The 27,824-nt window shown below is 45.0% G+C and overlaps 1 protein-coding gene across 16 annotated transcripts in view; it reads right to left on the minus strand.

Annotated features, from left to right (window-relative positions):
- Window positions 1-18,126, minus strand: part of ncoa2 (nuclear receptor coactivator 2) — a 361,025-nt gene extending 342,899 nt beyond the window's left edge. For 5 of the 16 annotated variants that reach the window (XM_038809575.1, XM_038809573.1, XM_038809581.1 and 2 more), the window contains exon 1: window positions 17,983-18,122. The gene's annotated coding sequence lies outside the window, so the exon portion shown is untranslated. Of the gene's footprint in view, window positions 1-17,982 lie in introns of all 16 variants that reach the window. The other 11 variants (XM_038809586.1, XM_038809584.1, XM_038809582.1 and 8 more) reach the window with 6 other exon arrangements.
- Between the last annotated feature and the right edge of the window lie 9,698 nt (window positions 18,127-27,824).

Genomic DNA, 27,824 nt, shown 5'->3' on the forward strand with positions numbered 1-27,824 from the left:
CCCTGCACCATGATCTTTTATTTTTCCCCAACAACCTTTGATGCGGCAAGTTATCAAATGCCTTCTGGAAATCCAAGAACAGTACTCCACCAGTTCTCCTTTATCCACAGCATGTTGCATTTTTTTTCTAAAAAAGAACCCCAATAAATTGGTTAAACAGGATTTGACTTTCACAGGCCTCTGCCTGATTACCCTGAATTTGTCCAAATGCTGTGCTATAACTTCTATAATAATAGCAACTAACATGTTCCCTGCTGACCTGCATTTTCCTGCTTGCTGGGTCCCTCCCTTTTTCAATAAAGGAGTTACATTTGCTATTTTGCAATTTAATAGAGCCTTCCCCAAATCTAGGGAATTTTGAAATACACATCAACTATCTCACTAGCCACTGCAGCACAAGTGGATAGCACTGTGGCTTCACAGCGCCAGGGTCCTAGGTTCGATTCCCCGTTGGGTCACTGTGTGTGTGGAACCTGCACGTTCTCCCAGTGTCGGCATGGGTTTCCTCCGGGTGCTCCCAATTCCTCCCGCAGTCCAAAGACATGCAGGTTAGATGGATTGACCATGATAAATTGCCCTTAGTGACCAAAAAGGGTAGGAGGGGTTGTTGGGTTACGGGGATAGGGTGGAAGTGAGGGCTTAAGTGGGTTGGTGCAGACTCGATGGGCCGAATGCCCTCTTTCTGCACTGTATGTTCCATGTAGATCTCTCTGACTTTCTATACTCCTAAGGGTTGCCATTTACAGTATATACAGTATGTTAGACCTACCAAAATGCATTACCTCATACTTGTCTGGATTAAACTCTATTTGCAATTTCACTGCCCAAGTCTCCAACCTATGTCCTGCTGTATCCTCTGACAATCCTCAACACTATCTGCCACTCCACCAACCTTGATGTCATCTACGAACTTACTAATCAGACCAGCTAATTTTCCTCCAAACCATATATGTACACTACAAACAACAGAGGCCCCAGCACAGATCCCTGTGGAACACCACTAATCACAATCTTCCAAAGGCTACGCTTGGCCTGCTGTGATCAAGCCATCTTTGTATCCATCTTATCACCTCACCTCTGATCTCACGTGACTTTTCACTTTTTTTTTTTGCACCAGTCTGCCATGAGGCACCTTGTCAAAAGCTTTACTGAAGTCCATGTAAACAACATCCACCGCCCTCCCCTCAAATCATCTTTGTCACCTCCTCAAAAAAACTCGATCAAGTTAGTGAGGCACGACCTCCTATTTACAAAACCATGCTATCGCTAATGAGTCCATTTGTTTCCAAATGGGTATAAATCCTGTCCCTGAGAATTCTCTCCAATAATTTACCTACTACCAACGTGAGGCTCACTTGCCTATAGTTTCCAGGATTAACCCTGCTACCTTTCTTAAACAGCGGTACCACATTAGCTATTCTCCAGTCCTCTATGATCTCACCTGTAGCCAATGAGGATACAAAAAGAGGTCAGTCAAGGCATCAGCAATTTCCTGCCTTGCTTCTCTAGTATTCTGGGGTAAATTCCATCCGGCCCAGGAGACTTATCTTTTAAAAGACCCAATACCACCTCCTTTTCGATGTCCACATGACCCGGACTGTCCACACACCCTACCCAAGGATCATCATCCACAAAATCCTTTTCTTTTGTGAACATTGGTGCAAAGTCCTCATTTAGTACCTCGCTCATTCCCCCCACTGTCCTCACGTGATTTTCCTGAATCCTAATCAACTATCGCTTGAAAGACTCCCACATGTACGATGTTGAGTGATCCGCCAACAGCCTCACCCAAACCAAATTCTTCAATTCCTGTCTAATGTTATCGCAATTTGCCTTTCCCCAGTTTAGCACCTTAACGCGAGGGTTACCCACATCCCTATCCAAAAGTACCCTAACTTTTCAGGGGATGAATTGTAAAAAATTGCCAAATAGCCCACAATGTTCTTTTTTAAAATAAATTTAGAGTACCCAATTAATTTTTTCCCAATTAAGGGGCGAATTAGCATGGCCAATCCACCTAACCTACATATCTTTGGGTTGTGGGGGCGAGATCCACACAGACACAGGAAGAATGTGAAAACTCCACACAGGCAGTGACCCGGGGCCGGGATTGAATCTGGGTCCTAAGCGCTGTAGGCAGCAGTGCTGACCACTGTGCCACCCCAACACAATTTTCTTCTTTACTTTAAAACTATCCCAATCCCAGTATCGCCATACTATGCCTTTCATGAAGATAAACATTTTTAGCAATATTGCAGTAGGTGTACTTTATGCAAACAGCAACATTCCAACAAGCTGACAGTCAACAGGCACCTGACTCCATTAGCACTTAATTACACAATAGGCTTCATGTGGATTAGGCATTATTGTTTCAGTGGTGAGTAATAAGTCACACAACAATGGATTGTTATGCCACTGAAACTGTTTAATGTATGTGACTCAAAAGCAGGAATGCAAGTAGTATTCGTTTATATTTGTCCTACCCTCAATTTTTAAATACCGTACCCGAATTGAATCTTGCTCATAATCATTTATTTATGTGGGGGCTCTCCCCAATGACCAAGTTTATTCAAGCAAGTGAACGGAGAAGATTACCCAATTGTTTTTTAAAGATGCAATTTACCCTACACATCTTTTAGGTTGTGGGGGTGGCACGACACACAGACAAGGGGAGATCGTGCAATGCTACACGGACATTGACCCAGGGTCAGGATCGAACCCAGGTCCTTGGCCGAGAAGATTTGCATTGTCACGGCTACCAGAGAGCCCAAGGAAAGATTTTAACTTTTTTTAATGCAGGGAGCAGAGATTTTCCGGAAAGGGCGATGGAAGCAGATTCAATAACTACCGAAAGGAAACTGGATAAATACTTGAAAACGGAAGAATTGCAGGGGTGTATGGAAAGAGTAGGATTAGTTGGTGTTCTTTCAAAGAGGTGACTCAGGCATGATGGGCCAAATGGCCCCCTCGTGGGCTCCAAGATTACATGATTTCAGTGTATTATGACAACAATGCCACACACTAAATACCAACGGTGCTGGAAATCAGAAATAAAATCAGAAAATGCTGGGATAACTCAGGTCTGACATGTCTGTAGAGGAACACAGTTCACGTTTCAGAATAATAACAACAAATTGTCACAAGTAGGCTTCAATGAAGTTACTGTGAAAAGCCCCTAGTTGCCACATTCCGGCGCCTGTTTGGGGAGGCAGGTACGGGAATTGAACTTGCGCTGCTGGCATTGTTCTGCATTACAAGCCAGCTGTTTAGCCCACTGTGCTAAACCAGCCCCCCAAATCTCTCACCAACAGCCACAAGTCTTTAAACTCAAGGGTTGCAACTCTTAAGGTCTCTTCCTCACCCCACCCCCAGCTCAATTTTCAAGGGGTTCCAGATGCTCGACAGGTTTTCATTATTTTCAGCATTTAAAAAAAAAACTAAATTTGGAATACCTAATTCATTTTTTCCAATTCATGGGCAATTTAGTGTGGCCAATCCACCGACCCTGCATACCTTTTGGGTTGGATGGGGGGGGGGGGGGCAAAACCCACGCAAACAAGGGGAGAATGTGCAAACTCCACACGGACAGTAACCCAGAGCTGGGATCGAACATGGGACCTAGCGCCGTGAGGCAGCAATGCTAACCACTGCGCCAACGTGCTGCCATTCTTACTGGAAGTCTCAACTGTGCACAAACAGGCTATTTGTTTCACTATTTGGAGAAAATTTGGAAGCATCAAACCGGATTCCTATCCTCCCCCAACATGGGGAGGCATCACTGTTTAACTGTCAGGAGTAGGAACAGTAGCTCAGCTGATTTTTATCTCCTTCATACCCAAGAAAAATAATTGATTACGATATTCCCACTGCTACCCCAACTATATCGCTCCAGTCCCCGAGTGAACCAGTTGTCATTAGTGTTTCAACTCTCACCAGACAGGTCTACTGCCCACTAAACCATAGATTCCACCTTGGAAATGTTTATTTCATCAATAACCTTCCCTCCATCACAAGGTCAGAAGTGGAGATTTTTGCTGATGATTGCACAATGTTCAGTACCATTCACGACTCTCGTATACTGAAACAGTCAGTGTCCACATGCAGTTGACCTGCACACAATTCAAGCTTACATACATATGAATTAGGTGGTATAGGCCACTCAGCCCTTCAAGCCTGCTCTGCCATTCAATAAAATCATGGGGTTGATCTGACTGTAACCTTAACTCCACATTCCCATCTACCCCAATAACCTTTCACCCCATTGCTTATCAGGAATATATTCAAAAATATTCAAAGATTCTGCTTGCACTAATCTTTGAGGAAGAGTTCCAAGAATCAATCTTCAGCGGAAACCTTCTCCTCACCCATGTCCTAAACGGGCGACCCCTTCATTTTAAACAGTGAACACTAGTACTAGATTCTCCCATGAGAGGAAACATCCTCCCCACATCCACTATGTCATGACTTCTCAGGATCTTGTGTTTCAATACTAATCCTCCAAAATCCAGCAATGAAGACAATTCACCCATTCCAGGTATGAGTTTAGTAAACCTCTGAACTTCTTCCAATGTAGTTACATCCTTCCTTAAATAAGGTGACCAATACCATACAGTATTCTAAATGTTGTCTCACGAATGTCCCATATTCAAATCCCTTTGTAACAAACAATAACATTCTAATAGCTTTCCTAATTACTTGCTGTACATGCATACTAGCCTTTTGTGATTAATGCACTAGGACCCGTAGATACCTTTGCACCTCAAGGTCTGCAATCTCTCGTCATTCAGATAATGTTTTATTATTTTGGAAAATGGAACATTTCACACATTATACTCCATTTTAACCTATCTATATCCATGTGTTGAATCCTGGTGTCCTCTTCACATCTTAATAACCAACCTCTTTGCACTATCAGCAAATTTAAAAACCTTATCTTACAGTCCCTTCAAAGTTATTAATATAAATTGTAAAAAGTTGATGCCCAGCATTAAAACTTGTGGCACATCTTTGTTGCATCTTGCCAACCAGAAAAACACTGATTTATGCCAACTCAGTTTCCTGTTAGGTAGCCAATCTTCAACCCCCTGCACCATGATCTTTTATTTTTCCCCAACAACCTTTGATGCGGCAAGTTATCAAATGCCTTCTGGAAATCCAAGAACAGTACAACCACCAGTTCTTTATCCACAGCATGTTGCATTTTTTTTTTTAAAAACCCCAATAAATTGGTTAAACAGGATTTGACTTTCACAGGCCTCTGCCTGATTACCCTGAATTTGTCCAAATGCTGTGCTATAACTTCTATAATAATAGCATCTAACATGTTCCCTGCTAACCTGCATTTTCTTGCTTGCTGGGTCCCTCCCTTTTTCAATAAAGGAGTTACATTTGCTATTTTGCAATTTAATAGAGCCTTCCCCGAATCTAGGGAATTTTGAAATACACATCAACTATCTCACTAGCCACTGCTTTTAAGACTGTAAATACTCCTGTATTCTGTCACAACAATTTTCTCTTGTCTCTTCGATTTACCACATCTTCCCAAATTTGATCCCTGGTTCCCACCATTTAAAGTAAAACCATCTCTATTTTCAGAGTTACGTGGCTCGCGAGAACACTGGTCACAACACAATTCAGGTGCAGACCATCCCAATGGTATAGTTCCTACTTACCCCAGTACTGGATCCAGTGTTCCACGAACTAGAACCTATTTCTCCCACTTTGAGCCATGTATTCGTCTCATACTTACTCTGCCAATTTGCACATAATAAAGGAATTATCTTTTGAGGTTCTGCTTTTTAAATTAGTGCCTAGCTCCTCATACTCCCTTATCACTGATACCTACATGGACCATGACAACTGCATTCTCTCCCTCCCACTAAGCACCTTTCCAGTCCTGAGCAGATGTCTTGAACCCTGGTACCAGGCAGGCACCACAGCCTTCTGGACTCTCATTCTTTGTTGCAGACAGAAGTGTTAAATCGCCACCAGTCCTCCACTACCACTTATTCCTTTGTGCTCCCCCACTTGAATGGCTTCCTGTACCGTGGTCAGTTTGCTCATCCATCCTGCAGCCCCTATGCTCTCGAAACAAGTTGAGAAAACCTCAAAACTTATTAGACAACTTCAAAAACAGAGGCTCCAGCACTCTGCCCACTGGGTCCCCTTACCGGCTTCACTCACAGTTACACTTACATTGTTCCTGACCACTGATCAAAATCAGAAGACCCTATCCCAAGTGGTGTGACTGCCTCACGGTACAAAGCCCAGGTAACTTTCCCACTCCCTGATGTGTCTCAGTGTCTGTAGCTCGGCTTCCAGCTCAATGGCTGAAACACCTCAAGCCACAAATACTTACTGCAAACATGTTTGCCCTGGAACACACTGGCATCCAGGACATGTTCACATGCTGAGGCCTTAACACCACCTGCGGTACCTCCATAAAGAGTTTTACAAGTAAATTACTTAATTATGTTGTTCACTTATTCATTTACGTTTTTTATACTTTTTATTCACTTAACCACCATTTGATGTACAATTTTAAACGTTAAAACTGGAATAGACCATAAACACTTAGCAAATACTCAAACAGCTAGCTCCTTTCCCTGTATTAGAACAAGAACCAATTCATACAGGGTGAAAAGGGTACAGAAAGCAAAAGGAACACCTCTTTTCCTCCTAAACGCACCACTTGCAAATTCCCAGTTACGCACTCAGTACCGAAACTACGCTCCTTTGGTGGAGCTGATTAATGGCAAGCAACATATCCATTACAAAGTGCCAGGCAATGACCACCTCCAGCAAGACAGAATTCAACCATCTTCCCTGACATTGAATGGCATTGCCATCACTGAATTAATCATCATCAACATTTGGGGGACACTATTAACCAGAAATTGAACTGAACCAGCCAAATAGATGCTGTGCCTACAAGGGGGCAGAAGCTGGGGATTCTGCAGCGAGTAACTAATTCCTTCTGTCCACCACTTACAAGACAGGAGTGTGATGGAATTCTCTCCACTAGCCTGGATAAGTGCAGCTCCAACAACACAAGAAGCTTGACAACATCCATGACAAGGTAGCCCACTTGACTGGCATATTCACTCTTTGTCCCACTGATCCATTGTGGCAGTTGATCCAAGATACACTACAACAACACACCAAATCTACTTAGACAGCACCTTTCAAACCAACAACTTGCACCATCTAGAAGGACAAGGGCAGCAAATGCATGGGCATAGCCACCACCTGCAACTTCTCCTCCAAGTCACATATCATCTGGACTTGGAACTATAATGTTGTTCACTGTCACTGGATCAAAATCCTAGAACTCCCTAACAGCATGGTGGATGTACCTTTACCACATGAACAGCGACAAAAGTTCACCACCACCTTCTCAAGGTCTAGCCAGTGACATCCTCATCCCGGGAAATAATTTTAAAATGTGCCTCTATATACACCTTTCCTGGCTTTAGGATGCCCAAAGAAATTACTCTTGAAGTATACACAAAACCTCACAAGATCCTACAAACAGCAACAAGGTGAATGACTAGTTAACCTGTTTTTGGTGGTGTTAGTTGAGGGATACATGTTGTTTAGGACACCACAGCTCTTCTTCCAGTAGTGCTATGTCACATTCAGCCAAGAGTTTTATGTTTCATAGAAAAGATGACACCTCCAATAATTCTAAACTGAAATGTCAGCCTAGGTTATACATTCAAATCCTGGCGAAAGCAATAGATCCAGAACCTTCGGACTCTGGCCATCACTTAGCCAAGGTTCAAACCTTTTATGACTTTGCAGAATCTGTTTTGTAAATTACAAGTATAATAGTTGTGGAAATTCAACAATAACCATAGTAAATAAAATACACACTAGTAAAACTACCTATTCATTTCAAAAGAGAATTTTTAAACATATGAAGGATGGATCAGCAAGATTTTTTTTTAAAAACCTAACCCTTGCTTTCTCATATTTCGAATAAATCTATGAAGCAAATTGTGCCATTTATTTCTGGACATGCAAGTCTAGATGTATATTAGCATGATAAACATGACAACAACAAGCCAAGACGTAATGACATTTAAAATTGCGCAGCATGGTTTGAAGTAAAAGTCAAGGCTTTTCATTCAACCATTTGCCTGAATTTTGAATAATTATTCAGCAAACATATACCATCATGTTTATTCAATAAATCAAGAATTATATTTTAAGCAACAAGTTCAAAATTCAGTTTTCTTCTTATGGAAATAAATTTTGTCTCCTCAATTTTGATTTCTGCACCACACACATGGGTGTCACGACTCAGTGTCTCTCATGCCTCTGAATGCCCAGAAACTCGAGCACAAAATTTAGGCTGGCATCCCACTGCAACAGTGCTGCATTGTCAAACTTGCTATCTTTCAAATGAGATGTAAAACAGGTGGATGTAAAAGATCCTGTGGCACTATTTTAAAGAAAATCAGAGAGCTCGCCCCACTGTTATCAATATTTATCCCTCAATTAACGCCACAAAAATAAATTGTGCAGTCCTTGTCTCATTGTTATTTGTTGGACTTTGTTGCATGCAAATTAGTTTCATAGAATTTATAGTGCAGAAGGAGGCCATTTGGCCCATCGAGTCTGCACCAGTTCTTGGAAAGAGCACCCTACCCAAGGTTAACACCTCCACCCTATCCCAATAACCCAGTAACCCCACCCAACACTAAGGGCAATTTTGGACACCAAGGGCAATTTAGCATGGCCAAGCCACCTAACCTGCACATCTTTGGACTGTGGGAGGAAACCGGAGCACCCGGAGGAAACCCACGCACACACGGGGAGGATGTGCAGACTCCGCACAGACAGTGACTCAGGCCGGAATCGAACCTGGGACCCTGGAGCTGTGAAGCGATTGTGCTATCCACAATGCTACCGTGCTGCCCCATGCTTCCGACAATACTTTCTAGGGAGAATTCCCCATGTTACTGGTGCATCCACATTGCTCCACACAAGAGGTTGCTCCACACAAGAGGTTTCCCAAATTAGTACAGCAATATTTTAACACATTTTATTCCAGCAGTTAGCAGACTTGACAAAACAATGTTCCCTTTCCCATCCCAGTAAAGCAGTGTTTTGATAATCCCCTGAAGCAGGGATGCATTCAGCAGCACCATGGGAAATTAGAAAATACCACAAAAGCATTAATGTCACATCTTTGTTTTAGCTCATTTTATAATTCAGAAGTGATAATAATGAGATTCATGATTGAAGAATTGTGCTAAATTGTTACAGAGTACGTTCTGGATAAACCCCTGATAAAAATGTAAGTCAGTTAATCGTATTCTTCAGTAAACATTTTTTTTTTTATAAATGTTTTTTTATTGAGTTTTCATATTTTATATATGACAAATTACAAGTTATTAGAGAGAGAGAAAAAAAAAAGGAAAACACAAAATTTTTTTACATGAATATTTACAGGTAAGCATCTTCATAACAATAATTGTGGCCGCCCCCTTTAGCCAGCATACATATTTTACATTCCCCAATATGGCCGAGGCACATGTTTATAGGCATTTATTTATAGTTTGGTTTTGGGCCTTGGCTTGCCATCAAACCCCCATACCGAGCCCGTAGCCCCCCCCCCCTCCCCCCTGCTACCTTCCCCCGATTCCCGCCCATTTTCCCCTGGTTCTTGGCCACCCGACTATTCTTCCTCATGTACGTTGGCCACAAACAGGTCCCGGAACAGTTGCATGAATGGCTCCCACGTTCTGTGGAAGCCGTCGTCCGACCCTCGGATGGCGAATTTGATTTTCTCCATTTGGAGAGATTCCGAGAGGTCGGACAGCCAGTCTGCAGCTCTGGGTGGTGCTGCTGACCGCCAGCCAAACAGGATTCTACGGCGGGCAATCAGGGAGGCAAAGGCAAGGGCGTCCGCCCTCCTCCCCAGGAATAGATCTGGCTGGTCTGAAACCCCGAAGACCGCCACTATCGGGCATGGCTCCACCCTCACCCCCACCACTTTGGACATAGCCTCAAAGAAGGCTGTCCAGTACTCCACAAGTCTGGGGCAAGACCAGAACATGTGGGCGTGGTTGGCCGGGCCTCTCTGGCACCGCTCACATTTGTCCTCCACCTCCGGGAAGAACCTACTCATACGGTTTCTCGTTAAGTGGGCTCTATGTACCACTTTTAGTTGCGTCAGGCTGAGCCTTGCGCACGTGGAGGTGGAGTTGACCCTATGCAGTGCTTCGCTCCAGAGTCCCCACCCTATCTCCATCCCCAGGTCGTCCTCCCATTTCCTTCTTGTTGCGTCCAGTACGGTGTCGTCCCTGTCTACCAGTCGGTCATACATGTCACTACAGTTCCCTTTCTCTAGGGTACTTGCGTCCAGTAGGTCTTCCAATAGTGTCTGTCGTGGCGGTTGTGGGTACGTCCTTGTCTCCTTTCGTAGGAAGTTTTTGAGCTGCAGGTACCGTAGCTCGTTCCCCCCAGCTAGCTGAAATTTCTCTGTCAGTTCGTCCAGTGTTGCGATCCTGTCGTCCGTGTATAGGTCCCTGACTGTCAGTGTCCCCCCGTCCTGCCTCCACCTTTTGAAGGTGGCGTCGGTCAGTGCTGGTTTGAACCTATGGTTGTTGCAGATGGGAGCCTTGTCCGACATTTTGTACAGGCCAAATTGCTGCCGCAGTTGGTTCCAGGATTGGAGGGTGGCTGTCACCACTGGGCTGGTGGAGTGTTTTTGGGTGGGGATGGGAGTGCTGCCGTGGCGAGGGCCCGGAGGGAGGTTCCCATGCAGGAGGCCTCCTCCGCACGCACCCACTCGGCTTCTGGCTCCTGGATCCATCCCCTTACTCGCTCGGCTGTTGCCGCCCAGTGGTAGAATTGTAGATTCGGGAGGGCTAGCCCCCCCCTGGATTTTGTTTTTTGTATGACCTTCTTTGGGATCCTAGCATTTTTACCCCCCCATACGAACGCCATGATATGTTTGTCCAGCGCTTTGAAAAAGGCCTTGGGGATGTAGATCGGAATGGATCTAAACAGGAAAAAGGAACCTGGGCAGTACGTTCATTTTGATCGTCTGGACTCTCCCCGCGAGGGAGAGCGGGAGTGTGTTCCATCTTTGCAGGTCCTTTTTAACTTCCTCCGTCAGGCTGGTGAGGTTACATTTGTGGACCCCTTTCCAGTCATGGGCTATTTGGATCCCCAGGTAGCGGAATTTATTTCGGGCTTGTTTGAACGGCAGGCCCTTTAGCGCTGCCCCCCCCCCCCCCCCCCCCCCCCCCCCCCCCCCTTTCGGGTGCACTGGGAAGATCTCACTTTTGCTCATGTTGAGTTTGTAGCCCGAGAAGGCTCCAAACTCTTTCAGGAGCGCTATGATTCCGTCCATGCTGCTTTGTGGGTCCGAGATATAGAGGAGCAGATCATCCGCATAGAGTGAGACTCTGTGCTCTCTACCTTCCCTTCGGATCCCCCTCCAATTTTTTGCTGCCCTGAGCGCGATTGCTAGCGGTTCGATTGCTAGTGCGAACAGCAGCGGGGACAGTGGGCATCCTTGTCTGGTGCCCCTGTGCAGCTGGAAGTATTCTTCAGTAAACATAACTGCCATTACCATGTTAAAATAAACAGATTTATAGTTTTAGCACCCATTTAACAAACTGGACTTGTATTAGTAGATTGTGGAACTGTGCCTGGTGTGTTAATGGAACTTTCAACTTTTCCAACTGGCACCAAAGCCTTGAATCTATCTGTGTAAAATGGCAGCCAACAAAGGCGGCAAGATTGTGGAAATGTTGAAAAAGAAATGAAAGACAGGAAAATAAGATCAGGCAGCAACAAATAATTCAGAAATTCACCCCTGAAGATCTGGGACTTTTGCTTCTTTAAAAAGTTCATCTTAAATCTATTCAAAGTTGATACATATATGCTGGTCACTACTGCACAGTTTTCTCATTGTACAGAAGAAATTACTTCCATAGTCAGTTTCTAGTGCATACTGTATGTTATTCTCAAGATTCATAACTAATAATAATAATCATTTATTAGTGTCACAAAGTAGGCTTACATTAACAACGCAATGAAGTTACTGTGAAAATCCCCCAGTCGTCACACTCCGGCACCTGTTCAGGTACACCGAGGGAGAATTCAGAATGTCCAATTCACCTAACAGACATGTCTTTTGGGGCTTGTGGGAGGAAAATGGAGCGCCCGGAGGAAACCCACGCAGATACGGGGAGAGCGTGCACACTCCACACAGACAGTGACCAGAGCTGGGAATCGAACTCGGTGTGAAGCAAGTACTAACCACTGTGCTACAGTGCCACCCCCAAGGTCAAACAACTAACTTACTTAAGAGAAAAACATTTATGCCTGCATTGTTACAAAATAATAAAAAGTGCCGGATGCATTAAGGAAGTTTCCAAGTCCATGTAGTTTGATAAAGTCATTCACACTCGAAATGTTAGCTCCCTTTTCCCTCCACAGATACTGTCAGACCTGCTGACATTGTCCAGTATTTTCTGTTTTTGTTAAAGAAAATAGGCCTTTGCTATGGATTCAGCCTATAAATCAAAATCCGACTGCTCATTTAGAAGCAACTGGAATATGCAGTTACAGTTGAATAAGAGAAATATAAACTGCAGCGTTTAAAATCCAGTTTTATCTACAATTCCTCTGAGATGTTTCTGATCCCAAATATATATTTTCAAGGGGGAAAGAGTGTTGAGAAGGAGACAGATAAAGAAGCAAGTATTTTACTCTGCAGCAGAGGAAAAGAAAGGAGAAAAAGTCAACAAAAGTCAGATGTGCCAATCTCCTTATTACATAGCAGCACTGTCAAAAGACTTGGAATAGACCTTCTGCGTGCCATCACATTACAGAATCCAGCATACCGAGAGGAAAGAATAAAGATATTTTCTCCAGCAATTCAAAGAGAAAATTATTGCAGCTCCATAGTTAATTTCTTCCATTTGTGGAACAGCAGCAAATTATTGTTTTTTTTAAAATAAATTTTAGAGTACCCAATTCACTTTTTTCCAAATTAAGGGGCAATTTAGCGTGGCCAATCCACCTACCCTGCACATCTTTGGGTTGTGGGGGCGAAACCCATGCAAACGCGTGGAGAATGTGCAAACTCCACACGGACAGTGGCCCAGGGTCGAACTTGGGACCTCGGCACAGTGAGGCAGCTGTGCTAACCACTGTGTCACCATGCTGCCCTTGAACAGCACCCAAATTAATCACTACTGAAACTGTGGTTATTTTGTTGTCTAAGAAAGCACATTTCAGGAGAGTAAACTCTTACGGTTGAAGTGCTACAGGGAACAAAATATGGTGAATCATTTTAAAAGGATGTAGAAGGGAAAATGGAACTGTATTAAGGTTATTTACCAAAAATCGCTGAAGCAGTCTATCCTGGAAATAAGCCCAAACCAGTATGAATGAAAGTGGAAATATTAAGAGAGGGAAAAAAAAGTGACTAAAATTCTGAAAATTACAGAGAATAAAGATGAGAAGGAGTGGAAACTCAAACAGAGAATGCCAATAAACGAATGAATATACAGATAGGAGTGATCCAAGTGCTTTCTTAATCCTGTTGGTTATGTAATTGGACCAGTTCTGGAATAACCCAGAGAACCTGTTCAAATCCTACACTTCAGCTTAGGAATTTTAGTAGTTTTTAAAAGCTTGGATAAACAAAAAATGTGAGAGATCAGTAGAAGTGACACGTGTTGGATTGTTATAACTCAACTGGTTCAGTAATGTCCTCAGGGGAAGATATCTACCAACCTTGCCCAGTCAGGCCTAAATTTGACTGGTCACATATCAACATGGCTAACTTTAAACTTGCCTTCGGAAGAGGCCCACCAACACTCAATTGTATCAAACCACATAATGGAAAGAGGGGGTTGGAAAGCCTTTGAAGGTACAGTAGATTTTTTTTCTAAAGCTGAAGTTGAACAGGATTCAGGTTGACAATTCCCTTTTAATGGTGCTCGTGACATTGTTTCAGAAGACATTTGAACCTGCCACGAATCTCAGAATAAAGTACTATTTTGAGCCAAGGCTGACACCTGGACAGCAAGGAGTAACAAGGGAGAATGAAAACCAGTCACTGGACTGTAGTCCCATGTGGGTCAGAGTGGGAGCTACTGCTATATAGAGAAGATAGAATCTTGGCCAAGCTGTCTAGGTTTGTGGATACAATGAAATCGGGAGCAGCCAATGTCCAATTGACCACAAAAAAGTGATCGAAGCAGGTTTGACTACTGGGCATAGGCTGGCAGATACAAGTTCAACATCAATAATGTAAATCATAGGGCAGCACGGTTGCACAGTGGTTAGCATTGCTGCCTATGGCGCTGAGGACCTGGGTTTGAATCCCGGCCCTGGGTCACTGTCTGTGAGGAGTTTGCACATTCTCCCCGTGTCTGCCTGGGTTTCACCCCCACAACCAAAAGATGTGCAGGTTAGGTGGATTGGCCACGTTAAATTGCCCCTTAATTGGAAAAACAATTGGGTACTCTAAATTATTAGATTTTTTTAATGTAAATCACAAAATTGGGCAATGTAAAATCTAGCTCCTTAAATAAATATGATCATGATTGAGGTAAATGAGAAGCAGTTCAGGAGGAGTGCTGATGGATGGGCCAATGAAGTCTTGACCTCCCTGTTTATAGCTGGGAAAGAAACTAAACTTAGTGAAGTTGGTAGCGCAATGTTATCAGCCTTGGTGAATCTGCATCTGAATTATGTGCATAATTTTAGTCCCTACATTGCAGGACAGATGCAGAAAAATTAATGGCAGTTCAGGGATGAGTTCCAAGGAACGATTATCTGAAAAAGAGTGATGAGTACAGCCTTATTTGGCTGGTTTTTACTGGCATGGAAAATTCCAATACCAGAAAGTAATTCTGTGGACACAAGATTTGAAGAGCATATGTACAGTTTAATGTTTTAAATGTCAAGGAAAATAAAGGTAACTTGTTTCAATATAGGGATGAAGAAAGATTATGGAACAGGGTACCAACATGCCTGATAGTACAGAAAGTCATGGATGATTTTGAAAATGATCCATGGCTATTAGTGGGCTAAATTAAACAAAGAACTAGGTGAACCAACAATATTTTCCTAATTTCTGCATCAAGAACTAAGTGGGTTCCTGGTATTTGCAATTTTGAGTTGACAGGGGAGAACCCCTAATCCAGCCCATTCAATGCTCCAAAACCCAAGTCAAATTGAATCCAATCCATGGTCGACAAAAGAGAGACAGACCAGATCCAGGCATTACACCTGACCTCAAGCTCAATCTTAGCCAAAAAGCAGAGAAGCAATGGTATTTGCAATGTTTGGTCAATTCTAGTACGACACTATAAATACCTACATCACTTCTTTTAAAAAACCAAAATACTGCAGATGTGAGAGATATGAAATAAAAACAGAAAATGCTGGAAATACTCAGGTCTGGCAGGATCTGTGCAGATTGAGGGGAATTTTCCATACACCCCTGTGGCGCATTTCTCAACAGCGGATGGCGAGAAAGGCTGGCAAATCCCCTCTGCCTCCTTCAAACCTTTCAGGTCACTGACCTTTCATCAGAACTTGGAAAAGTTAGAATTGCGTTAAGTGAGGGCAGCACGGTGGTGCAGTGGGTTAGCCCTGCTGCCTCACGGCACCGAGGTCCCAGGCTCGTTCCCGGCTCTGGGTCACTGCCTGTGTGGAGTTTGCACATTCTCCCCGCGTTTTTGTGGGTTTCGCCCCCACAGCCCAAGGGTTCATTAAATTTACAGTGCAGAAGGAGGCCATTCGGCCCATCGAGTCTGCACCGGCTCTTGGAAAGAGCACCCTATCCAAACCCACACCTCCACCCTATCCCTGTAACCCAGCAACCCCACCCAACACCAAGGGCAATTTTGGACACTAAGGGCAATTTAGCACGGCCAATCCACCTAACCTGTACATCTTTGGACTGTGGGAGGAAACCGGAGTACCCAGAGAAAACCCACACACGCAGGGAGAACGTGCAGACTCCGCAGACAGTGACCCAAGCCGGGAATCGAACCTGGGACCCTGGCACTGTGAAACAATTGTGCTAACCCCTATACTACCAGGTAGGTGGATTGAACACACTAAATTGCCCCTTAATTGGAAAAAATTATTAATTGGTACACTAAATTAAAACAAAAAGAATTAAGTGAAAGAGGAAGGATGGGATTGCTAGTTTGTTTGGTCCCATTGCCTGTGCCCTCTATGTTGGGAAAGGGAAGGGGTGAAAAATGAAACATAGGTTTCTGCTGCTGTTCATTGGACTTCGAGACATACCACATGTGTAAAATTAAATAACTGCAAATTCCGGCTCTGCTAGGGTGTCCGCCTAGATCGAATAAGCTGTCAAAACTGTCTATATTGGTTTATGAAGAGACCTGGATCGGGTACTGCAGCATGGCTTCTACCGACAAAACAGCCAACCAGTATTATCAGTATGTTAATCAAGTGTGGAAAATAATTTATTTCGCAGAACTCGACGGTAATGTTGATCATTCGCACAGATTACTGATTAATTCTGAGAATAATTAAGTGTAGCCGTGGATCCAAATGATCGTGCCAAGAAGTCAAACCACATTTTTGAGAAACTTTTTCCCCCTTTTGCAAAAAAAAAAGAACCCAAAGGGAACAAAACATTCTCCAAGATGCAGGGCGCTGCTGTGGGAGAGAAAAAAGGGCAGCAGCGATTTGCAATCACGGCGCATGGAAAGGACAAGTTTCACAGAGCTTCGCTTCGCAGTGTTTCTATAATGGATCCTCGGTGTTTTCCACTTTTTGTTTCGGAACATCAGCCGCTGAGAGGGGGGGGGGGGGGTAAGCGAAAGAGGCACAAGAAATCCCGAAAATGAAACCTCAGCCAACAAATAAAAGTGGCGCCTGGCGGGCAAAAAAAAAAAAGAGTAGAAAAAAAAGTTTTAGTCCGCTTTGTGCGGATGAACCGAGGGACGCTCGCGCGGCGTCAAGAAGACCAGTCTCAGCCGCTTTTAAGTGGCTGCCCAGGAGCTGCCATTGGTCCCCGGGCCTTAATCACCGTTTTATCTTTCAGGATAACCCAGAGACCCGGCTCAGCCGCTGCCGGGGGGGGGGGGGGGGGGCGGCAGAGAGAGAACACCACCAACAACCCCCCAACCCACCCCGGCATCCTTGGGAGTTGTAGTCCTGTGTTACCACTCCTCACCCCTACCAAATCATGTAATGGAGGAAACCATCCTGTAAAACTACAACTCCCGACGCGCACTGCGAGGACTCTCGACGCTTGCGCTCTCGCCCACTCTCGGTGTTTATCATTACTGTTGATGAGCCGTTTAGCCAGCTTCAGTGCAACCGAACTTTACACCCGGAGAGACTTGGCCCCGCCTTCGCCCCAGCGCAGCCGCCTTCGATTGGTTAGAATCACTGGCATCCTCGCCCTGCCAAGGCGCTGCCGGCGTTCGTATTGGCCGGCTGCGCTGTCCATCATTGGCGCCGTTCGGATGCTTCCGTTGAAGTTCGGTTGAGAAGCCAAAAGCAAAGCTCGCATTTTTAGCTTGATATCCTTAACCCAATTAGTGAAAGCGGCGTCTTCTCCACACCCCCCCCCCCCCCTCCAAAATCCATCAGCGGCTCCAGCGCCACACCAGCCCAACAATAAAATACACGCAGAGCAACACTGTAATACCAAGGAGCAGGGACATTTCATGCTAAAACACACTTTAATGACCTCGCTGGAGAAGTTGAGGCTCTGGAGAGTCCCTGCCGGGGCGGGCGAGCTGGAAGGTTCCCGAAGCTTCCCCCACCCCCAGATTGGGGGCAGCAACAAAACCGATATCATTTGGGAGGGGGCAGGAGCTACCCCCCTACCCCGGGCCGGAACAGACCCACGCCGTCGCCGCCTCGGCTCCCTCTTCCTCACTTCCCCCGTAACAGCGCGAATAAAAAGCCCAGCAAAGGCGAGGCCGAGACCAGGAGCAGTTTACTCACCGGCTGAACGGGCTGGGCTGGATGGGGTCAGCAAGAGCAGCGGCTCAGGGGGCTGACCTTCGCTTCTGAAGAGGGGCTCTCCCAACTGTCCGCCATGATGCTCCTTGTGTATTTAAATGGCAACTTCCCACAACCGAGTGAGCGGAGGGGGAGGGACAGAGAGGGTGGGGGAGGAGGGCTGGGCTCTGGGCCGGCCCGCCGGCTGGCTGGCTGACAACAGGCCAGCGCTCTGCCGCCTCTACCACTCTGCAGTGGGCTTTACAAGTTTGTAAACATTCCTCCGCCAGGACTGCTCCGAGTCACCTGTCACAGGACGAGGCGGCTGCTTGGGTGGACCATTCCCCTCATCCACGGCTCTTCCCTCACACTCCCCTCCCGCCTCACACCATTCCTTTATGGTCGGGCCAAACTGTCCCGGGAAGCACAACAGATCATCGGCAGAATTAAATGTTCCCTTCTCACCCCCCCACTCCGAGAAAAAACAGTAAGACCAGCCCTCGAGCTGCTTCTCCAGAGTCTGCTATCCCTTCCTTCAATGTACAAATCACAGAGTGCCAAGAATACAGGCATGGTCAAAAAAATAAGATTGACAACCCGCCAAGAATCCCACGGGCTGTGCACAGTTTATCTGTGAGATTCGTGGGGAGGGAGTGGGTTATAAGGACGGTTTGGACGTAGATTTAGAGAGGGCACTCCAGACCACAGGGACCAGGCAGCTGCCAATGATGGACAAAGTGAGAGTGGGCGCCCAACAACGGGGTAACCATATCTGTCCCGGGTTTTCTGATGCCCCCCGGGTTCACGAAATTCATCCGCAAACTAATCGACGGCTGCACATGTTCAAAGCAGGAATAACGTGACCCTGAGCTGCCCCGCGGCCGGTCAATAAAAAAGTGTGCGGGGCTTTGCAATGCGACAGGTTCTGTTAGGAGATTGACATCTCTCGGAGCAGTTTTCAACCAGTAGAAGGAGTGGTCCCTGGTCTTTAATTAATGCACAGATCGCACCCTGCGGCCTGAGTGTACGTGTCGTGTCACTAACCCACCCCCACTCCACCCCTGGACTGTGCACAGTTCATCTGTGACATGCAGTTGGATTTGAGTAATGTGGGCCCCCTGGTAGCGAGCAGCCAGCGGCTGGAGCTGGCCTCGGGAAAGAGATCAGACTGCATTTTGTAACGTCGGATGGTATGGGCGAATGTCAGTCAGGCCGTGTGTCCTGGATTCAGTTTAGAAAACATCGTCACCCTACTTACTCCAAGCCTGAATGAGGGGAACGGAGAGTTCAGGAGGTGGGTGGGCGATAATGCTGTTACAGTGAGAGGGAATGACCAGGCTATGAAATGATTTAAATAAGAGGATGAGAATCTTGTGTATACTTTGGAGATTCAGTTGTGCCTTCAATAACAAAGACTGTTCATGCCCTACCAGGAGTAATATACATAAGTACTGTGAACACAAATAGATTGGAAAACATGTAACAAGGTTTTATAAACTTCTGATTACATTTTTCAGTGCCAGTGTAAAAGGTGGGTGAGAGGTGGCTTTCTTCAGATTTATAACAACTTGCATTTATATTTAGCATTTTTAAAATGTACAAAAAACATCCCAATGCACTTCAGAGACACAATTAGAGCAAAATGGGTGCGCAGTGAAGTAGGACAAAGAGGTGGAGTTAAGGTCTTAAAGGAGACGATGGAGGCGGAGAGGGTTAAGGAGAGAATTCTAGAACCTAGGCTGAGAAAGCTCTAAGCATATAATCAACAACACTGGAGAAAAGATTTACACAAGGCCGAGGTCAGAGGACTGCCACATTCTGTGGGGTGGGATGGTTGCAGGGCTGGAGAAGGTTATAGAAATGGGGAGAGGCAGTAGCATAAAGGAATTGTGCACAATTTTGAAGTGGTGAAATTTGGGGGCCAAGACCCTAGGTACGTCATCAAGGACAAGTTCACTTGGTGAATAGAATTAATAGATTACATTTGTAGAGCAATGAAAACAATCAAACCAAATGCAGCAAGACCTGCACAATATCCTTTGGCTGACAAGTGGCAATTAATATTTACGCCACACAAGTGCCAGGCAATGACCATCTCCAACAAGGCAGGATCTAACCACCACCTTTTGACATTCAATTGCATTACCATCACTGAATTCCCCATTATCAACATCCTGGGGCTTACCACTAACCAGAAACTTAATTGACCCAGCCATATAAATACTGTGGCTACCAGAGCAGTCAAAAGCTAGGAATCCTGCAGCGAGTAATCATCCTGCTCCCCAAAGCCTGCCCACTATCTACAAGGCAGGCTCCAGGATGAGTGCAGTTCCAACAACATTCAAGAAGCTCAATACCATTCAGGACAAAGCAGCCCACTTGATTGCTCCTCCTTCCACAAACATTCAATCCCTCCACCACTGATTAAAAGTGGCTGCACTGCAGGAACTCACCAATGTTCCTTGAGCAACACCTTTCAAATCCACAATCACTACCATCTAGAACAGGGGTGGGCAAATTTTTCCGTGCAAGGGCCACATTCAGAAATTCACAATTTTAAAGGGCCGCATAGTATATTAAGTAAAATAATTAATATTTAAAATAGCCAAAATAAAAGGTTTTTAAAGGGAAAAAAAGCAATTAATTTTTATTAATTAATATTTTAAAGTAGAAACTTCACATGAAACACATGTTGTGCCGAGCATTGATCACCCTACTCAAGTCAACGTATCCACCCTATACCAGTAACCCAACAGCCCCCCCATTAACCTTAAAAAAGTTTTTAAAAATTTTTTTTAAACTTTTTTTTTATGACTTGATCTTGGTGGGCCGCATAAAGACCTTTGGCGGGCCGCATGCAGCCCGCGGGCCGTAGTTTGCCCACCCCTGATCTAGAAAGACAAAATATAGCAGATACCTGGGAACCCCACCATCTGGAAGTTCCTGTCCAGGTCACGCAGCATCCACACTTGGAAATATATCATTGTTTCATCACTGTCGTGGGTCAAAATCCTGGAACTCCCTCTCTAACAGTACTGTGGGTATACTTACACATCAGCGACTGCAGCAGACAGTTCAAGAATACAGCTCACTACCATCTTCTCAATGGCAACCAGGGATGGGCAATAAATTCTGGTCTAGCCAGCGATGCCTACATCACGCAAATTAATTTAAAACAAATTAGGGAAGGAAGAGTCTCAACAAGGTATCTGACAACTGAAGTAGCAATCACAAGTTGACACTCATATAGTGTTTTACCGTATGGCCATAAGTATGGTATGATTTATATATATTCCATAATTTTTGTATTACAAATTGGAGAATATTGTTGCTTATGGGGGGGGGGGGGCGTATGGTAATTATCTGTTGTTAAGATGGGATATTTTATTGTTAAGAATCAGAGCAGTTTGTAAATTCAATTAGAATTGGAATATGTTTATGAATGTACCGAAGTAAAGAGCTTTTCTAATCAGTGCCCTTCATTTCCTCTCTCAGATTTTAAGAAATGGCCAGAAATGTACCAGAGATTGAACTAGCATTGCAAAATTGAAGCAATGTCAGGGAAGGCACATAGAAGCCACAGTTGTTTTAAGACATCTGCAAATCCTGTGGTCACAGGGAGCTAGCAAATACAGGTGCCTCAATATTCAGCTGCACAGTTCTGATTTATGTTTTTAATCTTGGTTCATTTGCTATATGTGCACTGACCATCTGTTCAGGAGCCCACAGAGTAAACTGATGAGTTGTAAATGGAGAGTTAAATTGAATAGGATTACTGAAAAAAAAGGTAGTAGAAGAAGATCACCAGATTATAAAGGACAATGTTAGGGCAGCACGGTGGCCTAGTGGTTAGCACAACCGCCTCACGGCGCTGAGGTCCCAGGTTCGATCCGGGCTCTGGGTCACTGTCCGTGTGGAGTTTGCACATTCTCCCCGTGTCTGCGTGGGTTTCGCCCCCACAACCCAAAAATGTGCAGAGTAGGTGGATTGGCCATGCTAAATTGCCCCTTAATAGAAAAAATAATTGGGTAATCTAAATTTATTAAAAAAAAGGACAATGTGGGAAGAATCTAGAAATCACAGGAGAAATAACCAATAGAAAGCAGAGAGTAAGAGAGAAGGGAGACATTAGCTGAGCGATCAAGAAAAGAAATCTACATAAAGAAAAGGAGATCAAAGAAAGGGTAAAGAGAAAGAATGAAAGAAACAAAGAAATTAGACAAAATAACTAAACACATCAGTTTATAGATGTGGGAAAATGGATTTCTCAAATTTCCATACATGAATGTTAGCAGTAATAAGAACAAAATGATAGACACTGAGGTCCTTTCGGGAAAGGAGGTTATCAGAAAGATCAGTTAAAGAATGACAATGGTGAGGCAAACGTTGATTTTACAGAGATTTAAAAAAACAAATTGGGGGCAGCACGGTGGCACAGTGGTTAGCATTGCAGCCTATGGCGCTGAGGACCCGGGTTCGAATCCCGGCCCTGGGTCACTGTCCGTGTGGAGTTTGCACGTTCTCCCCGTGCCTGCGTGGGTTTCACACCCACAACTCAAAAGATGTGCAGGTTAGGTGGATTGGCCACGCTGAATTGCCCCTTAATTGGAAAAAAGTAATTAGATACGCTAAATTTATTAAAAAAAACAAATTGGATTGTGGTGCAACATTTTTTGTGGAAGATTACATGATTATTAATGTAAATGGACCTGTCTAGTCTGAGCGTGGGTACTGTGGGCACAGTGTGGATATACATGAGAGACATTAGGGGAAGACAATAGATGATGAATGTCGGATATAGCTCACCGGGTTTGGCCAAGAATTACAGAAGCACATGTTTTGGGGTGACTTCAATTTATCAGAGTTTCATAGATAGAATTTACATAGAATTTACAGTGCAGAAGTAGGCCATTCGGCCCATCGAGTCTACACTGGCTCTTGGAAAGAGCACCCTGCCCAAGGTCAACACCTCCACCCTATCCCCATAACCCAGTAACCCCACCCAACACTAAGGGCAATTTTGGACACTAAGGGCAATTTATCATGGCCAATCCACCTAACCTGCACATCTTTGGACTGTGGGAGGAAACCGGAGCACCCGGAGGAAACCCACACACACACGGGGAGGATGTGCAGACTCCGCACAGACAGTGACCCAAGCCAGAATCGAACCTGGGATCCTGGAGCTGTGAAGCGATTGTGCTATCCACAATGCTACCGTGCTGCCATTTATCCAGAATGGGCCATTTATAAAAAGGTACAAAAGAAGTTCCAATATGATCTTGGACTCAATATTGAATTGGTTAGTAGATCAATCAGTTAAAGAAAACATGAATATTAAGTTGTTGGACCAGATATTAAGTAACAAACTGAACAATGACCACAATGTGGTTGAGTTTAAGATGACAAAGAATAAAAAATAAATACTTAGATTTAGAAAGGAAAATATTGAGGGATGAGCTAAGAAAACTGGACTGGATCACACCTGGAGCATTTGTCTAATTCTGGTCACCATACTACAAGGACATCCAGGCATTGGTGGCAATAGAGAAAAAGGCTGATGCTCAGATTAATGATTTTGAGCCATGTGGACAGGTTGAAGAGCCTAGGCTTGTTTATGCTGAAGAAGAGAGGGCTCAAGAGAGATATTCAGATGGCTAAAATCCTTTGTACCAAAGTTCAATATATTTATTCACATATGTTCAAGATTTAGAATAGGGGACACAGTCACAAGCTTAGAAATAAAAGGATTCCCAGACACTTTACAGTTAACCAATTCACAGTGGTGTAGGGCGTTTTGGAACAGGCAGAAACATCATAATGGAATAACAAATAATTGTCATAATTACACTTTTTAAAAACATATTAATTTCTGGGAATGATGACATAATTTGTAAGACCTGCATTTATTTCCAATCACTAATTGCTCAAAGGTGCCTGTGAGCCACATTTTCCAACTGCTGCAGTCCATGTGGTGAAGGTGCTCCCACAATGGCTGTTAGGGCGGAAGTTCCAGGATTTTTACATAGAGACTATGAAGAAATGGTGATGTGTGTCCAAGGCAGGATAGTATGTGACACCGAGGGAAATTTGAAGGCAATCATGTTCTCATCTGCCTGCTGCCCTTGTCCTTCTAGATGGCAGAGGTCACCGATTTGGAAGGTGCTGTCAATGAAGCTTTGGCAAGTTGCAGCAGTGCATTTTATAGATAGCACACATCGCAGCCATATTGCGCTAATGGTGGAGGGAAGACATTTTGAAAATTCATTTACAGGACTTGAGGATCACTGGTTAGGCCAGCATTTATTGCTACCCCTTCTTGCCCTTAAGAAGGTGGTGATGAACTGCCGTCTTGTACTGCTGCAGTCCCTGAGATGCAGGTATATCCATAGTGCTGTTAGGGAGGGAGTTTCAGGAGTTTGACCCAGTGACAGTGAAGGAACGGTGATATATTTCCAAATCAGAATGGTAAATGACTTGAAGTGGAACCTCCAGGTGGTGGTGTTCCCAGGTATCAGCTGCCCTTTTCCTTATAAATGGTCATTTCTGGGCAGCACCGTGGTGCAGTGGGTTAGCCTTGCAGCCTCTTGACGCCGAGATCCCAGGTTCGATCCCGGCTGTGGGTCACTGTCCGTGTGGAGTTTGCACATTCTCCCCTTGTTTGCGTGGGTTTTACCCCCACAGTTTTTTGCACTGAGTGCTGAGCTTGTGGCATTTGAGTGCTACAGTGAGAGTTTGGTGACTGAGGGAGTTAGGTGAGGAGGGAGTAAGGTGCTCCTTACATTTCATTTCCTATATTTATCAAAGAGCGTGAAGGGAACCAGGAGTTTAGAGTACAGCTGACTGGGAGCAGAGTCGGAGGGCGGAGGTCCAGTTGGTCCACGGGGCAGCTAATTCTGTAAAGTAAGAGGGGATGGAGGTTAGGGCAGTTGCATGCTCCTCCTGTAGGATGTGGGTAGTGAGGGATACCACTGGTGTCCCCGCTGACTGTACCTGCGGGAAGTGCACCCAACTCCAGCTCCTCAGAGACCGTGTTAAGGTACAGGAGCTGGAGCTGGATGAACTTCGGATCATCCGGGAGTCAGAGGGGGTTATAGAGAAGAGTTGCAGGGAGGTAACCACACCAAAGGTACTGGACAAGAGTAGCTGGGTTACAGTCAGGGGAAAGAAAACTAATAGGCAGACAGTGCAGGGATCCCTCGTGGCCGTTCCCCTTCAAAACAAGTATACCGTTTTGGATGCTGTTGGGGGGATGACCTACCGGGGGAAGGCCCCAGCGGCCAGGTCTCTGGCACTGAGTCTGGCTCTGGGGCTCAGAAGGGAAGGGGGGAGCATAGAAAAGCAATAGTAATAGGAGATTCAATGGTTAGGGGAATAGATAGGAGATTCTGTGGTCGCGAGCGAGACTCCCGAAAGGTATGTTGCCTCCCGGGTGCCAGGGCCAGGGATGTCTCGGATCATGTCTTCAGGATCCTGAAGGGGGAGGGTGAGCAGCCAGAAGTCGTGGTGCACATTGGTACCAACAATGTAGGTAGGAAAAAGGGTGTGGAGGTAATAAATAAGTTTAGGGAGTTAGGGTGGAAGTTAAAGGCCAGGACAGACAGAGTTGTCATCTCTGGTTTGTTGCCGGTGCCACGTGATAGCGAGGCTAGGAATAGGGAGAGAGTGCAGTTGAACACGTGGCTGCAGGAATGGTGTAGGAGGGAGGGCTTCAGGTATTTGGATAATTGGAGCGCATTCTGGGGAAGGTGGGACCTGTACAAGCAGGACGGGTTGCATCTGAACCAGAGGGGCACCAATATCCTGGGGGGGAGGTTTTCTAGTACTCTTTGGGAGGGTTTAAACTAATTTGGCAGGGGAATGGGAACCGGATCTGTAGTCCAGCAACTAAGGTAGACGATAGTCAGGACGCCAAAGCACGTAGTGATACAGTGGGGAAGGTAACAATGACAAAGGAGAGTACTTGCAGGCAAGGAGATGGGTTGAAGTGTGTATACTTTAATGCAAGAAGCATCAGGAATAAGGTGGGTGAACTTAAGGCATGGATCTGTACTTGGGACTACGATGTGGTGGCCATCACGGAAACTTGGATAGAAGAGGGGCAGAAATGGTTGTTGGAGGTCCCTGGTTATAGATGTTTCAACAAGATTAGGGAGGATGGTAAAAGGGGTGGGGGGTGGCATTGTTAATTAGAGATAGTATAACAGCTGCAGAAAGGCAGTTCGAGGGGGATCTGCCTACTGAGGTAATATGGGTTGAAGTTAGAAATAGGAAAGGAGCAGTCACCTTGTTGGGAGTTTTCTATAGGCCCCCCAATAGCAGCAGAGATGTGGAGGAACAGATTGGGAAACAGATTTTGGAAAGGTGCAGAAGTCACAGGTAGTAGTCATGGGTGACTTCAACTTCCCAAACATTGAGTGGAAACTCTTTAGATCAAATTGTTTGGATGGGGTAGTGTTTGTGCAGTGTGTCCAGGAAGCTTTTCTAACACAGTATGTAGATTGTCCGACCAGAGGGGAGGCCATATTGGATTTAGTACTTGGTAATGAACCAGGGCAGGTGATAGATTTGTTAGTGGGGGAGCATTTTGGAGGTAGTGACCACAATTCTGTGACTTTCACTTTAGTTATGGAGAGGGATAGGTGCGAGCAACAGGGCAAGGTATATAATTGGGGGAAGGGTAAATACAATGCTGTCAGACAAGAATTGAAGCGCAGAAATTGGGAACATAGGCTGTCAGGGAAGGACACAAGTGAAATGTGGAACTTGTTCAAGGAACAGATACTGCGTGTCTTTGATATGTATGTCCCTGTCAGGCAGGGAAGAGATGGTCAAGTGAGGGAACTATGGTTGACAAGAGAGGTTGAATGTCTTGTTAAGAGGAAGAAGGAGACTTATGTAAGGCTGAAGAAACAAGGTTCAGACAGGGCGCTGGAGGGATACAAGATAGCCAGGAGGGAACTGAAGAAAGGGATTAGGAGCGCTAAGAGAGGGCATGAAAAATCTTTGGTGGGTAGGATCAAGGAAAACCCCAAGGCCTTTTACACATATGTGAGAAATATGAGAATGACTAGAGTGAGGGTAGGTCCGATTAAGGACAGTAGCGGGAGATTGTGTATTGAGTCTGAAGAGATAGGAGAGGTCTTGAACAAGTATTTTTCTTCAGTATTTACAAACAAGAGGGGCCATATTGTTGGAGAGGACAGGGTGAAGCAGACTGATAAGCTTGAGGAGATACTTGTCAGGAAGGAAGATGTGTTGCGCGTTTTGAAAAACTTGGATAGACAAGTCCCCTGGGCCTGACGGGATATATCCAAGGATTCTATCGGAAGCAAGAAATGAAATTGCAGAGCCGTTGGCAATGATCTTTTCGTCCTCGCTGTCAACAGGGGTGGTACCAGAGGATTGGCGAGTTGTGAATGTCGTGCCCCTGTTCAAAAAAGGGAATAGGGATAACCCTGGGAATTACAGGCCAGTTAGTCTTACTTCGGTGGTAGGCAAAGTAATGGAAAGGGTACTGAGGGATAGGATTTCTGAGCATCTGGAAAGGCATTGCTTGATTAGGGATAGTCAGCACGGATTTGTGAGGGGTAGATCTTGCCTTACAAGTCTTATTGACTTCTTTGAGGAGGTGACCAAGCATGTGGATGAAGGTAAAGCAGTGGATGTAGTGTACATGGATTTTAGTAAGGCATTTGATAAGGTTCCCCATGGTAGACTTATGCAGAAAGTAAGGAGGCATGGGATAGTGGGAAATTTGGCCAGTTGGATAACAAACTGGCTAACCGATAGAAGACAGAGAGTGGTGGTGGATGGCAAATATTCAGCCTGGAGCCCAGTTATCA

Source organism: Scyliorhinus canicula, chromosome 10, assembly GCF_902713615.1.
Source record: "Scyliorhinus canicula chromosome 10, sScyCan1.1, whole genome shotgun sequence".
In the NCBI taxonomy this organism is placed as follows: domain Eukaryota; kingdom Metazoa; phylum Chordata; class Chondrichthyes; order Carcharhiniformes; family Scyliorhinidae; genus Scyliorhinus; species Scyliorhinus canicula.